This window comes from Macrobrachium nipponense, chromosome 3, assembly GCF_015104395.2.
Source record: "Macrobrachium nipponense isolate FS-2020 chromosome 3, ASM1510439v2, whole genome shotgun sequence".
Taxonomy (NCBI): Eukaryota; Metazoa; Arthropoda; class Malacostraca; order Decapoda; family Palaemonidae; genus Macrobrachium; species Macrobrachium nipponense.
This window is the reverse complement of record NC_087202.1, coordinates 99,951,147-99,968,646: the sequence shown is the minus strand read 5'-3', so window position 1 is coordinate 99,968,646 and position 17,500 is coordinate 99,951,147.

Here is a 17,500-nt window from a genome sequence, read left to right as displayed (position 1 = left end):
TGAAGAGCATTCGTGAGAAGCTTGATAAACAAATTACTGAAATATCCAAGGGAAATGTTTTCCAGTACTTTATTGACAACGGTTTTCTTTACAGAAAGTGTATAGAGAGTAAAAATAGCGTGATGTTAGGAGTAAAAGTTCTGTTGGTACCACAAAAGTTCAGGGAATTAATTATGGAAATTGCCATTGATTCATTGTTGTCTAGACATTTTAGTAATTGTAAAACTAAACAAAAAGTGTTTGAACTGTACTTTTGGCCAGGTGCCACAGCTGATATACTGCATTATTGTAGATCATGTGATATCTGTCAGAGGACTACTTCCCAAGGTCGTGTCAAGAAGGCACCCCTTCAAAAAATGCCTATAATAACCAAACCATTTGCAAAGGTCGCAGTTGATATAGTTGGGCCTTTGTCACCCCCTTCTGAGGACGGTCATAGGTTTATTTTGACATTAGTTGATTGTGCTACACGTTACCCTGAGGCTATTCCTCTAAAAAAAATAGATTCTATTTCTTGTGCTGAAGCCCTTTTAACTATTTTTGCACGTGTAGGTATCCCTAAGGAGATTCTGTCAGATAGGGGACGTCAATTTGTTTCTTCAGTGATGGAAGAAGTGGTATCCGGCGAATTCGTCTACAACAATTCGTCTACAACAATTCATCTACAACAATTTATCTACATATACAATTGATCTACAACAATTCATCTACACATACAAGTCATCTACAACAATTCCTCTACATACGCAATTCATCTACGGCAAAATATTTATATAGATATGCAGTTGAGGAGGGCCTAGACAACGACAGCAAGTTTTCTTAGAATCACCGTTTTAAATGAATTCCCTTTTAAGTAACCTACTATAAATTTGGATAGTTTGCTGCTTTCAGTAATGATGAATTTGGGAAATTGGTCTGTTACCATAGACTAACTATATAAAAAATCATCTAAAATTGAAGACAAAAATTGAAAACCATTATAAAAAAATTTAAAAAGAAAGGTTATGTGCGATTCCACGAATATAATCACATATATCTGTATTGCTGAAATTTTCCACTAATCTTTTGATCCGTTGAGCAACAATTCATCTACTACATTCATCTACAACAATTCCTCTACATACACAATTCATCTATGGCAAAATATTTATATAGATATGCAGTTGAGGAGGGCCTAAACAACGACAGCAAGTATTTTTAGTCACCGTTTTAAATGAATTCCCTTTTAAGTAACCTACTATAAATTTGGATAGTTTGCTGCTTTCAGTAATGATGAATTTGGGAAATTGGTCTGTTACCATAGACTAACTATATAAAAAATCATCTAAAATTGAAGACAAAAATTGAAAACCATTATAAAAAAAAATTTAAAAAGAAAAGTTATGTGCGATTCCACGAATGTAATCACATAATCTGTATTGCTGAAATTTTCCACAAATCTTTTGATCCGTTGAGCAGTATCATGGTAGCGTTTTCTTGTAGTATCAGGCTCCCTCCCAGAGAGATATTGTTCTATTCGAGCTTCATTAAAATTTTGCTCCTTCTTCAGACAATCCACAAATTTCCATATATTTGGATGGTGAGCTGCAACTTGAACCTGGAAAGCTCTGTGACATCCCTCCACGGCATTAGTAGTTTTTGGTAAATTGTGCAAAGCCTCATCATATACATTCCATACTTCAGGTGCAAAGATAGGAGGCCTTCGCATATTTCTCCGGCCAGGGCGCCCAATCCAAGTGTCCTCAAAGTAATCTATTACCTCCTGCGCGTCATCAGGGAAAATATTATTTGCGCATATATCTCGAATGACTCGATAACTTTTTCGACTGGTACAAATGCAATGGCAGGTAGCATCCGAAGTCTCAAAGCAAAGTTTGAATTAGTTTCGTATAATCTCTGGAGACCATTTCTCTGCACTGAACGAAATACACTTTGACAAAAGTGAAAAAAGCACCCCTTGACTTTTGTATTAGGGAATTCTTTAAGGAATGCATTCTGCATAGCCTTTTCGAAATCTACTCTTACAGTTGAAGGTGTACATGATGGTAAAAAATGTTTTATTTTCTGTAAAAGCTGGCCATAAGTTTCCTCAGATTTGTTGGGTAGTAAAGCAAATACTAGTGGTAATGATGTTTTTTCTGTTAAACAATGCAATGTATACAATTGGTGAAACAACAATAGAAGAGTCTTTGCGTCAACGGGAGTCTAGACACAGCAGCCACACTATAATCTTCGAAGGCACTAGATATTATTGATTGTGGTGCTTCATTCATACTTTTTGCCATATGCCGTATTTTCAAAACAGTTTCTGTTGCTTCAACCTCCGCAGCATCTATTGTGTGATTATGACCGTTTGTAGAACTGATAACTTCTTCCTTTAATGTAGTTACACGAGCACTGCACTTAATTTTGTTGTATTTATCACACTTCCAATATGTCTTGTCACCATTCGTTCTATTCTTATAGAATAAATAACCATCATGAACTAATTTCTTTCGTCCTTTCTCTGTTTCTATGTATTGCAGAGCCATCATATGGGTTTTGGAGACTTAAATCTTATCTAGTTTCTCTTGGAATTACAGTATATAACAGAGCCTCGAAAAAAACTGAAGAATGTTGTTGTTGATACTTATTACTCTAACTAAGAAAGGAAAATTGCCATGTAGTGGTAGTTTAGTCATTAAGAAAAAAAAATTTATAAGTGCTTATTTATTGCTAACAGCCTCGTAAAAAACTGTAGCATATTGTTGCTGACAGTTATTGTTTTTCATAAGAAAGGAAAATCGCCATGTAGTGGTATTTTAGTAATTAAGAAAACAAATCTGGTAAGTGCTTGTTTACGGCTAACAGCTCTCTCAGCATCTCTCATTTTTGGAGATATATTTTTTTATATAGATGAATTGTTGTAGATGAATTGTTGTAGATGAATTGTATATGTAGATGAACTGTTGTAGATGAATTGTATATGTAGATGAATTGTTGTAGATGAAATGTATATGTAGATGAATTGTTGTAGACGAATTGTTGTAGACGAATTCACCTAGAACTGGAAGAAGTACATAAATTACTTAATATAAAACCAATTTTTACATCACCATACCATCCACAGGCTAATGGGTATTGTGAGCGTTTTAATAGTGTTTTGAAAAGTATAATTAAAAAAATTTGTTCAGATTATCCTCGCTGTTGGCACAGCCTTATTAGCCGTTAGAGAGATCCCTAACAATACTTTAGGATTTTCTCCATTCGAACTGATTTATGGGCGAAATGTGAGAGGTCCTTTATCCATATTGAAAGAGTTGTTTACTAATCAAGACCTTAATGAAGAGATCAGGAATTCTTATGAGTATGTGTTGGATCTGCGCAATAGGTTAGAAGAAACAGCCCAGATTGCTTTCCAGAATGCAGAGGTTAATTTTACTAAGTACAAAACTTATTATGATCTGAAAACATCTGATAGAAAATTTGTGATCGGTGATGAAGTTCTGCTACTTTTACCTTCTGACACTAATAAGCTCTTAACTCAGTGGAAGGGTCCATTTAAGGTAATTGGCAAGAAAGGTCCTGTTGATTACATTATAGAGGTAAGGAATAAACAAACTTTTCCAAGTGAATATGTTGAAAAAGTATTACCGTAGGGCTACTATTAATAATTCGCAAGTGTTTGATGAGGTTACTCCTTTTGAACAGAATGTTTTAATGGAACCTTTGGATTTGGTGCAGGCTGCTGTAGTTGCTCAATGTACAGATTCTCCTTTGCCAGTGTTAGATACAGAGTCGAAGACTGAGCCCGACGTGAATCCCTAACTACAGAACAAAAGGCAGAGTTATCCACATTGTTAGACAGCTATAAGGATGTTCTTAGTGATATACCTGGTTGTGTTAAAAACTTTAGCCATTCAATACAGTTAACTACCACAGAGCCTGTCAAGAGAAAGCCTTACTCCATTCCTTATCACTTAAGAGAGGTATTTAACAGTGAAGTTGACAAATTGTTAGAGCTTGATATAATTGAGGCATCGGTATCTAACTATTGCTCACCTGTTGTGCTTGAAAAAAAATCTGATGCCAGTTATCGGATGTGTATTGATTTTAGGCAGTTGAATGCTGCAACAGTGTTTGATTGTGAACCTATTCCTACTATCGATGAAAATTAATCAAATTGCAAATATATGTCTGAAATTGATCTGGCAAAAGCTTATTACCAGGTTCCAATGGAAGAATCTTGCCGGAAATATACTGCATTCAGTACTAATAGGGGGTTATTTCAATTCAAAAGAATGCCATTTGGATTAAGTACTGCCTGTAGTACATATAACCGTCTGATGCGCCAAGTGTTGAAAAATTTAGATCAAGTCAGTTTTTATTTTGATAACATTTTTGTCCACTCTAGTTCATGGCTTGAACACTTGGTGGCCCTCGAGAAAGTGTTTGACAGACTTCGCAGTTGGAATTTAACTTGTGGTCCCTCTAAGTGTCGTTTTGGTTACGAGGTAATTCACTATTTGGGCTACCAGATTGGTAGGAATTCTCTGCAACCTATTACCAGACAAGGTACAAGCAATTGTAGATATGCCTTTTCCAAGTAAGAAACGGCGCTTACGATCATTTATAGGGTCTGTTTCCTTCTATAGGAGATTTATTCCACAATTTGGAAGTATTTCTGCCCCTCTGTCTGATTGTTTAAAGAAAAATCAACCTGATATAATCAGTTGGAATTCTAAGGTGAGAGAGGCATTTGAAATGTTAACGGAGAAGTTAACTCTTGCGTCTGAGAACAGATGCAAGTGATCATGGAATAGGAGGTGCACTGTTACAATACGATTCTGAAGGTATGCCATTTCCTATTGCTTATGCCAGTCGCAAGTTGCAACCATCCGAAGTTAAGTACTCAGTCATTGAAAAAGAAACCTTAGCAATTGTTTGGGCTGTGGGAAAGTTCCAACAGTAATTGTATGGAAGATCGTTCTTTCTAGAGACGGACTACCGTCCTTTGACTTACCTGAGAAATATCAAAGCTCATAATGCAAGACTGATGCGCTGGAGTCTGCTTCTTCAGGAGTACCAGTTTCAAATATCTTATATCAAAGGATCTGCCAACGTTCTAGCTGATGCATTGTCCCGCAATCCTACATAGGTTCCATAATTTTCTTTGAAAATTATCTTGGGGCGGAAGAATGTAAAAATTTAAATTTTTTTCTATTTTTATGATGTTCCAATAATGTTTTAGTTCCAATGTCATTTGTCGTCGTCTCCCCATTCGCGATCTTTCTTTTCGTAGCCGCTGCATTAGTTCACGGCTGAGACTCGCACAGGGTGGAGATTCTGGAGTAGAGGTCCTCTCCAACCTTTACCCACGAAGGATTAATTTGAAGAGATTTGAAAGTCAATTGTTCATCTGTTAATGTTCATTTTCAAAATGCTTTGAGAGTGTTATCCGGTGAATTGTGAGTTTTTTTAAAATAAATATTGTTATGGCTTTTTATACAGTTTATGATTGCACCTCGACTTAGGACCATCCCATATGTCATGCTTAGCATGGTTTATTTAATAAAAGTGTTTGAAAAATATTACAATAATATATATATATATATATATATATATATATATATATATATATATATATATAAAACTGCTGCGATTATATATATAATATATATATATTATATATATATATATATATATATATATATATATATGTATATATATATATACATATATACATATATTATATATATATTATATATATATATATATATATATAAAATCTGCTGTGACAGATTATATATATATATCTATATATATATATATATATATTATATATATATATATATATCTGCTGCGACAGATTATATCATATAGATATATATAATATATATATATATATATATATATATATATATATATATATATATATATATATATATATATATATATATATTTAAAATCTGCTACGACAGATACAATTAATATTGTGCAGATAATATATCTTCTTGTATTCAACATTCGAGTAACCGACAGGCTTCACATCACAGTTGTCAGAACTATAGTTAAGAATTACAATTAAGGCATTATTCTCTATCATTACAATAATGAATAATCGAAAAATTCATTACAACACACAGCAACCTTATTATTGGGCTGCAGATGGAAGTGGGGAATAATTACTTATCCCTGTACTATATAATAATTGACATTTTCGATGAAGTTTCGTACCTTTAACAGTATTTTCTTATCCCAACGAATATATTTCACTGACATAACAAATAATACAGTGACCGTATCAACTTTCAAACAGAGTTCATATTTTTCTTCTTATTGGTAACCATACTTGCAATGAAAATGTTCCATACATTTTGAGAATTTAGAGATCACCTGTTACCCTAAATTATTTATTCCGTTACGCCATGCAATTCTCGGTCTTATAAAAGAAATATTGTGCCCTTCTTAGTAAAGTCCTATACATTTACTGTGAGAGAGAGAGAGAGAGAGAGAGAGAGAGAGAGAGAGAGAGAGAGCAGAAACATACATCAGTTATTTGTATCTGTGATCACAGAACCCATGCAGGAGTGTTTATCATACTCCAATCAACAGTCCATCAACATGGAATGAAAATGCTTTATTCTCCATAAAAAAAATCTCATATAAAACTGAATGCTTCATAAAAGTCGCTGTTATTCGTCATGGAAACACATAATCGGAAACAATATAGGTTGCATTTTCGTCTTTTAAATTTGAATAAATTTTACACTCCTGTACCATAAACATCAGTGAGGAATACATTGAAGTCAGTACCTATTACAGTCAGCTGTTACACGAAACGAAAATATTACTAATACGAATGTTTCATTTAGCTTTTGATTCTGAAAATAATGTTATAATTTACCTCTGTCACCGTTTAATTACAGAACGCAAAGTAAACATGTTTTCAACTTTCTCACTTACTTTTGTTCTTAATAATCTAACGAAAATTCTACTGACCTCTTGAGATTTTTTATTTTATAATAACCAAAACTGATCAGATCTCATTGGTCTGTGTATACGCTGACTGAGTTCTTAATGGAAAAAATGTATCGATGATTTCGCCCAATTATCCCCAAAATATCCTAACTGAATGTAATAAGAATACATTAAAACATGCAGAGACAGCGTACGATACTTCTCTTGACTGCTAATGAAGATGATGTAAATTGTAACTACATGGTCGGCAGTTATTTGATCACAACAGTCACCTCATTGATGTAATAGAGGTCATTAGCTTTAATAGGATCATAAATATCTAATTGCTCTTTTTCTTTTTTAGTTTCGTTTGAACAATTACTATTAAGCTGTTGCTATGAAAGCATGTGATTTCATATACTGCTTTACGTAGCTGATTAGCGCTCTGATTACTTTTCATGTCCTCAATAAGTGTTCTGCTCTGTTTATCTCATCCCCCCCTGAAAATTAAATAAAACATCTTTACTCTGTAAAAATATGCTCTGTAAACTTAATCCTACTTCCCCGTAGACATCTACATAATTAAAACAGACATGTACACAAACACGTGTATTTATGCTCTGATAAATCTAGGAAAACATGAGGTGTGAAAAATACACAAAAGCGCTTGGTCTACTCATTCCTTCCTCTAGCTCTACCACTACGAGAGAGAGAGAGAGAGAGAGAGAGAGAGAGAGAGAGAGAGAGAGAGAGCTTTCTGTACAAATATTTGAATCATACTCTGGAAAGTCAATGTGGAAGAGTTATCGGAAATGGTCAATTGCAATATCACGTAAAAGAGGCTTATCCAAATAATATGCATATACAAAGCATTAACTAAAGCATTTTCTACTAGTTTTAACCAGCAGTATCTTCAACCATACTGTGAATTCCCATTAAAATCCTTCGAGTTCTTGATTTAGTAACCTAAGTTTATCCAGTTCTTATTTCGATTGGCTTAAAAAATAATTATATCACCGAAATCAAAATTCGATCTAGTTTTACGTGAAGTTCCAGCTTATCCTTAAAAAGGTTAATTGCTCTCATAACTATGGCGCTTTCCTATTATTATTATAGATCCACCGACCCACTGAACATCGCCGCGCACGCCCTTCGCTCTCTGCTGGAAATTTGCACCAAGAAGGCCCCTTTCATTAACATACTTGGCCATATGTAATTGAAAATCGATGGTGCCGCGATGAGATCGCGACTCGGGGTCCTGTTTGCGAACATTTATATGAGCATAGTGAAAGAGCGAGTCTTCAGGAGCATCAGGAAGTCTTCTATATACGTGAGATATTATTATTATTATTATTATTATTATTATTATTATTATTATTATTATTATTATTATTATTATTATTATTATTATTATTATTATTATTATCCTTTTCCTGAGAAAACCTAATCTTATAAACAATTAAACTGAATAAACAATTTAGAAAATATGCAGCAACTGCTTACAAACCAGGAAACTGGACTTAGTTCAGTCATTTATACTTACGGGAAAACATAATTCATAAATAAAAACAAATGACTGAAGACCAAGAGCTTGCCTATTTGCAAGAAGTAGACCTAATTCGTTATGGGACAAAATTCAAGTATAAAAAGTAACCATTACATTGAATGTGTAGGATAGAACTGACCCTCAAAGAGACGTGCCAGAAGAAACGCAGGTCATTCTTCCAAGAAGTTCGAGAACTATATATTTTCCTGTTGTTTGTGGGCTATTTCATTTTCACATTGATCTCTTCATTGAAACGGTTTTTGAAAATTATGCAAATAAGCTGGGGCCTGAAACTTATCATGTCTAAATTCCATATAAAATGTACAGAATAGTTAACAGTGATCTTTGCGTATCATACAAGCTACAAAGCTTTCACTTTAAACATGTCAAGAATTCACGTCGATAAATGATTATATGAAATATTAGGCTTTTTGAAAAATATGTATTAGGGCTTGGCCGCTTTATCATTCTAAATATTTTTTTCTCTTTCAAAATCAATGTCGCACATTTAAAAAATAAACTTAAGGAATTCAACTTAAATTCGTCTCTGATTATGTGGTCAAAGTAAACTCTACAGGTTTTTCTTATCATTTGCTCTTCGTAAATAACTCCAATGCCATTCTTTGTTTCTGCCAAGGAATTCAATCAATTCCCTCTCGTAATGAATTCTTATCACCTTGTACCAGTTTTTTTTTATTCAGAAATCATTGCGTACTTGCCTATCTTACGCAATATATTAGATTCTCTCTCTCTCTCTCTCTCTCTCTCTCTCTCTCTCTCTCTCTCTCTCTCTCTCTCTCTCTCTCTCTCTCTCTCTCTCTCTCTCTCTCTCTGTTGTAAGCAATTTTTGCATACTTGCCTTTCCTACATAGCATATCAAACTCACCCTCTCTTTCTCAGCTACTAAGCATTAGTTACGATTTTCAAAAAACAGGAAACAGAACGAATACCATAAATTCAATATTGATACCAAAACCAACCAGTTTAAGAAGTCATTCCTTGCATACAATCTTTCTGTGTCAACAACATGCACATTCAATACACAAGAATTACATTAGTGTTAGAACTGTGTAAACAAATTTGGGTAAACAGAAGGGCATTTCATGACACACGTGCGCTCGAATACTTATCACGAACAAACAAATAATAATATACGGAGTAGAATAATGCCACGTGTATAGACATCACATGAAGATAATATAAGCCCGGCCAAAAAAAACCGATTTGTGATAAAATGGAAATCCTGTGTCCGCATTTCTGAATAATTACATAGCGGAATTTGATTTGGAGGACCGAGTGAGTAAAAAATTTTTATGTAAATTAATATTCTCACATTGGAACCCATACGATAAAATAACTTCAACTGGGAAAGATAGATATTTTGTTGACGTATTGCGGGAAAATTATATGGAAAAGTTTATCCACAACATCGCCAAAATGGAAGGATAAATGATTTTGTTCACATAAAATAAATTTTGGCGTTAGTTATTGCATACGGAAATGGTATATTGTAAAAGGAAGGAGACCGCCTAGGTATTTTGAACAGCATACATTAGGAAATAATTACTTTTTGTATTCTAGGTTTTATCAGTTTGTTTACCTGTTCATTATAATAATTCAAACTGAGTCACTAATGTACCTTTACTTATCTATTTACTTTGTTATTTAGTCCTACATCTGTCAAAAGATTTGTGTCCTTATTTTCTCATTTAAGGTCGAAATCGATTCCTATAATCCTTTTTTTTTTTACTCATGAAAATATATAATAAAAGGCTTCATCCCTGTCGCAAGTCCTCAGACATTATAGTTTGACATCTTATGAGGGAAATTAAACAGCAATCACGGATACCGGAACAATAAATGACTTACGAGAGAATTCCCTCTACATCATAAAGGGTGAATGTTTATCTAAATCAATTATACGGAATTTTGTTTGCTAATGCATACGTTTAAAGGATGACATTTTCACGGGACGCAGAATCAGATGTTTCTTAAGAGGACACTCTTAAGAAGTGCATGAGCAATTAAATCAAGTGCATGAGCAATAAAATTTAATGCATGAGCAATTAAATCACAGGGCTAAAGAAAATTCTATATTTTCCTTATTGCCATAGGCATTCATTTGTCAGAGAACGACCACGTCCGGTAAGAGAGAGAGAGAGAGAGAGAGAGAGAGAGAGAGAGAGAGAGAGAGAGAGAGAGAGAGAGAGAGAGAGAGAGAGCCAAATGAAGAAAACTATTCATTCAACAGAACAGATTTGTTTCCAATCGCAGTCAAGGTACAGGTTACTACTATAATTCCATTTAGGACGATTCATAGCAAATATAAACCTAAATAGTAACAGGAGTCATTCCGAGTATAAACAATCAAGCGGACAACTAGAATATTTAAGGGAAATAACATTAATAAGTTGATTAACATTACCTCTTAGCACCTGTGCTATATGCATTACAGAACTATATACACTTTTTCTCCCTCTCGTATGGCCATCTTTATTTGCAAAACAAAAGGTTGCACCGCTAACTGACATCAATTCAACCTTTCTGTGTAACTTTGACTGACAGTAATCTAGCGCCGCAAATCGAACCCAATAAAAGATTACGGCAGAAGTCTCAATTATACAGTTCAGACTGTTGTCGCCAGATTTTCATTAGACTTTTAATCTTCAAGTAAAACTTGACGTTGATATTAATCTTACTTTGATGACGCGTAAACAATTCGCTTTGGCACGTCACATGCATGGACCAATTTGCAACTGGCTAGGTTTAGCAGTTTGGGAAAAAGAGACATAAGCACACAAAGGCAAAGTTTTCCAAAATATATGATAAAAATCTAGAAAATTATTGCGTACGATACTGACATTGCATCTCACCACCGTAACAAGAAAAATTTGCCATCAATGCATACGATAAATCTTTTACTGAGAATGATCTATACCTTACATTACTTTACTCTAAAATTGATGACAACTCTGATGGAGTTTGTAATGAGTCATTTACATTCTAAGTCGTCTGATGGTTTCGATGCCAAAGTTCACACAAGCGATTGGTTCCTCGCAAAACCTGGGAGAACCTCGCAAGTGGACCATGAATCACAGTGTTGGCCTCTTGACTTCCACTAAGTCATGCAATCAATCACGTATCCTAACGTAGTCTTGTCACGGCTTTTAAGAGCTCTCTCTCTCTCTCTCTCTCTCTCTCTCTCTATCTCTCTTGCCTTCTTTTTGAAGCGCCTTGCTCTCAGCATTTGGCTTTTTTCGATTTTGGATTCTGTAACAAAGAACTGCAACAATATTCTCTCTCTCTCTCTCTCTCTCTCTTCTTTTCTTTTCTCCTGTCTTCTTTTTAAAGCGCCTTGCTCACGGCGTTTAGCTATTTTCGATTTTAGATCCTGTAACAAAGAACTGCAACAATACTCACTCACTCTCTCTCTCTCTTCTATTTGCTCCTGCCTTTTTTTTACAGCACCTTGCTCTCGGCGTTTGGCTATTTTTGGTTTTGTTCTATAGGAAGCTAGCTAATGTTCATCGTTACTGATGAAATACATTACTGCCTTAATAGCATTGTCATTAATAAAATATTAACCTTAAAAATTGACGACTACCGAAAAACTAGATTTAACCATAGCTGTCATGCAACTGTAACTTTTATTAGCCTTTGGCTATTATCTTTAACTTAGAATGTAGTGTTTCTATCATCGATTCAATTAATTTTTACGAAATTACCAGTTAGCGTCTTTTATTTCATTCCATGTGTGGTCGATGTTGGCCTCATGAAAATATTTTAGTTATTTTTATTATATCCTGATACTGATAACTTTGTATGTATAATCTACTTATATTCTTGAAGCATGTAAAAACTATATCTATTATTTTTGCATAAACTATTTGAATGTCTCTTTTGCGGTTCTTTGTTGACCTATTCTCAACTATTTATTTTTCGTCAGGTTGCTTCCAAGTATGTAAATACCTAATGGCAATTCTTGGTCATTGTTAACAGGCCAGTTGTAAACAGGTTTAATAACAATTCTGTATGTTTTAACTGTTAATTTCAACATGCTAACTTTTGAATATTAGATTTTAAACATTAATTAGCTATATTTATGACAAGTATTTCTTCTAAAGAATGGTATATTAAGGGTGAATTTCTTTGTAAACTCTCATTGCAGCCAAAGATGTCTCTAGAAGAGACGAGACGTCCTAACCAATAAACGTTCATCAAAATGAACTTCAGTCCTTTGCTCCATCAGTTACCTGAGGAACAGAGGAATATATTAAGGAAGTTACAGAAGATTAATAAGACACTAATAAACTATTTAACGACATTTGCATAAAGGAAATCTCACTGCAAACATTCACCAAATGCCTCGGAGGAAAATGAAAAACGAAACTGCCTGACAACTTCCGTACTCGCTTTACTTAAATAATCAATGAACATTTAATGAGCCTGATGTAAATTTCATTCCGAAAAATCCCCTTGCAATTGGCTCCCTTTCCAGAGTGAAATTATTTGAGGTCCACGAAGAGTTTTCTGAGGTTAAGAGTCGATTCTCAGAAGGGGGTTACTCACAGAACATGATGTCGCTTGTCCAACCCTGAAGCAGCTAATAAAAGAAATCCTTCTTAAAAATGTAAAACTAACATTAAATACATAGATTCCTCTATAATTGGAAGGTCAGCAACTCTAAAACTTAATTTTTTTCAAAAACATTGAAAGTAAAACAACTCGTTCCTTTTTTAAATACTCAGTATCCAGCTGTTCAACTTTTTTATTTTGATTTTGTTGTTGTTCCTAACGCTTCTTATTGTTATGTTTTCATTTCTGCTTTTAGTTTAACTTTAAACTTTGTTCTGGGATGTTAGCTCCTCTCTTCCTTTAATTATGTATTTTAATACAACCTTATAAATAAACCTTGTTTAATTGTCGATTATTGTGCAATTTTATTGTAAGCGTTTTTCAATGTAACTTATTGTGTTTTAACATAACTTACTTATTGTTTTCAGTATAATTTCCAGTAAAGTTGACTTATAGATGACTATTGTCTTTAATATTGCAATTTGCAAAGTTTCTGAAAACTTTTTGTTTATATTGTAGAATTCCCTGATGCTGCAAAAACGTATTGCGAAACGTTGGAACAAATTGCCAATATATATTATATATATATATATATATATATATATATATATATATATATCATATATATATATGTATAGAAATAAAGTCAAAGCTGCTCAAATTTTTCACCCATACTTTAATTTTGCTTATGGTAATGAGAAATATATAAATCACGTGATATATCTACATATGTATGTGTATTAACCTTGCAGAATCTTAAAACAAAATCATACATAAAAAAGATGCATGCACCAGATGTTCCACATTTCAAGTTATTGGAAACCATTAAATAATTCGTGAAAAGAAAAGGTTTTAGTAAAACCAGCTGCTTTCCTCCAAAGCAGCAATATGTTAGTGACGAAATTTTTTTTTGCAGCGAAAGGCAAAACATACGAACAATCGTCACTATTCCCGTCCATTTTGTCCTTTTAAAACATTCATCTTCGCTCCCCGTAGAGCTTGTGCTCTATTCAAAGATATTTCAAATGAATAAATAAGTTTTTATTTTATACTGCCTTGTAAAGGAAGAAGCCACAAAACAAACTTATTAACATTCATGTAAAATGTTCGTGTTGGTTTGAAGCCTCAGTGTAACGAGATGTGATATTGTTTGTAAGGTTCCCAGATCTAAATTTAAGAAAAATCCGCCAAGATTTTATATTTATATTTCAGAAAAACGCAATTGTTCAATGATGTATTATTATGTGATTAACGAGTAATTTTAAAGAAATTTATATATATAGATTAATATCACTCATCTAATTATTTTAATCTAATTACTAATAATTAACTCCAAAGAGAGAGAGAGAGAGAGAGAGATAGAGAGAGAGAGAGAGAAGAGAGAGAGATACGTTGAGTAGACAAAGTACCCTTAATTACTTTCATCTTAAAAATCACGTGACAGGCAATCTTTTGCGAATTGGAAAAAATATCATCTGACAATTTTTAATTAATTGCATAATTTGGTTCAAATTTCATCATTTATCCTATTTTGTAAATCTTAAAAGCCTAGTATTCTTACAAGAAGGGTCTTGCCCGTGATATAATCGGTACAGTATCCCATGGTTGATAATCTAATACAACACAAGTTACGGTAAAAAAAACTCGGGATCCAACAAAATTTGCATCATATTTTAAAATATTTTTAAACGATGCTATTTTTGTTGTAGAAATCTGGATCAGTGGGGCATGAGGCTGACTTCTATCGGTACTAGGACCCGGTTTTGAGGTGTTTTTCTTAAAGTTACCAAAGATTCTAAATATTCTTTTTACAGAAGATGAAACCTGTTCACATGGAGCAAGCACATAGGGGCCATTGACTTGAAATTCAAGGAGCCCAAGAAGGTTGGTTTCAACCTCCCACCGCAGACCCCACACGACAGCAGTAATTGATCATGATACAGAGCAGTGATTTTTCATGGCCCTAGGGGAGGCGCGAACCGGCGACATCTGAGCGGCTTTCCACAACACTAACGAACAAGCTAATGTAAAAATTCACAACACTAACGAACAAACTAATGTAAAAATTCACAACACTAACGAACAAGCTAATGTAAAAATTCACAACACTAACGAACAAGCTAATGTAAAAATTCACAACACTAACGAACAAGCTAATGCAAAATGTAGGGCAAAAATGTGTATTGCAGCTTGTAAAAGTTATTCATCATATATTTCGGCTGGGGAACATGGAAGACATGGAGATAGCAGTTACTAAACAACCCAGCTAGAGAATAAACAGTTTTCAGATTCACTCGTCTCTAGTTAGTGACGGAGAGGAATTTAATTGTCACTATATTACTTCTTTCACAAATGATAAAACAGTTACTTTAATGGAGAATGTAAATAATTTCGTGATAGAATGTGAATGAAAAGTCTCTGGAAAAATGGAGTTATTTTACATCATTTTCCTAATGAAAAATTCTTGTGTGAATTTAAAGCTCTCTTTGGGCTAATTACACCACACAAAGGTATGAAAGGAATTCCACGAATGAACATCATCAAATTCGGGGATATTTATTCCTGGAATATCACCAGCCTAACAGAGAAAGAATTTATGAATGTTCGCATACTAAATTAAGTTTTCGGAATACCTTTTTTCGTCAAGTACTGGACAAATATTCTTTAGTTTTCATTAATCTAAATTCTTTTATTTTACATTATAACCTACTAGATTTTTGTTACATGATCTTTGAACATACATACACACACACATACACACTATATATATATATATATATATGTGTGTGTGTGTGTGTGTGTGTGTGTGTAGTGTGTGCGTATGTATGGTTATGTATTACACATCTATATAATATTTATATATATATATATATAATAATATATATATATATATATATATATATGTAGTGTATGTATGTATATATATATTGCACATCTACACCTCTTTGTTATGAAGATGTTCCATCTACTGTGAAGTCCAAGATCTGTGAATATATAGGCACTTCTAATCATTGCGCCATTTAGATGGCCATATTCCTAATGCCATAATCGGAAAAACGGTCTGGCTGAAATCTAGAACCAATTGGGATCGCAATATTGAAGCATGCCAGGCATTTATTATTTCAGATGCTATATCAGATCCAGACCCCATGAAATGTTGATGTCTATTTTAGTAAGATATGCCCCTACAAAGGTCAGTAAATTCAGAACAAATTACCAGCCATGGCTTGATGATACATGTAAAAGAGCTTACCATGGCAAACACCAAATTCTTCACATGGAGACAAATGGTTCACATGAAAATGACACCATTTTTGTTGAGTCTCGCCGTTATGCAAATAGAATTTATCATGGAGCTGAGAGAAATGACAATAATTCCTTAAGATGAAACTTGAAGGAATTACTCAGCCTCCTCTGTGGATTACCAAAAAGGCATCATCTATCTATGGATCAGGATCATCTTCCATTCCTCCACTACTAACAGCCGAGGGTACATTAGTTACTGGCCTCAAGGAAAGGGCTAAACTGCATCAGTGAAACTTTAGAAGCTCCGTGGTCAACTGAGGATGTCTCTCTCCCTAATACTTGTCATCTTGAACTTATCTTATAAAATTTTCATTTCGTTCTAAGGATGTTCAGAAAATTCTTGATAATCTTGATAGCTTTGGTGGATAAGATCCTGACGACTTCTTCAGTTTGTTCTTTAAAAAGGTTTCTTGTGCGTTGTCTAACAAGATTAGTTGATTCTATAGATTTTTATGTCAACGTAGTACCTTTGCGTTAGCAATACAGTGCGTGTTCCAAAGAGTGGCATATCTGCAGACTGCAGTAACTACCGGCCAATTTCTATTCTCCCTGTGATTCCCAAAGTTGCAAAAAAACTTATTTTTAAGCCACTATATAAGTATGTGGAATCTAAAGAGTTGTTTGCTAATAGTCAATAACGGAAGCAGTCAGGTACCTGCGATGCTCTTTTAGATTTGACATGCTATTTCCAAGAGAACCTTGATAAGGGTTTTGGGTTTAGAGTCAGTCAAATAGATTTTAAATGCTGCTTTCGTTTTAGTATATCACAAGGCACTTATTTATAAACTTCATAATCTTGGAGTGAGTGGACATGTTTTAGGTTTACTCGTACTTCAAGATTTCCTTACAGATCAGCAGCCACGAGTTGCTGTTGATGAGATCTTTAGCGAACGAAGACCGGGTTACATAGTGATGGCGGCCCATTGTTATTTTTAGTGTATATAAATGACTTGGTCGTTGGCCTGGAAAACAAGATAGTTCAGTATGCCGGTGGTGCAACACTTGTGGGTGACGTAAAATCTCTGCTTATGAGATTAGAAGCAGCGCCTCAGTGGCGTGGTCGGTATGGGGTTGGCGAGCCATCTCGGTGGCCGCGAGTTCGATTCTCGGGCATTCCACCGAGGGTTGAGAGAT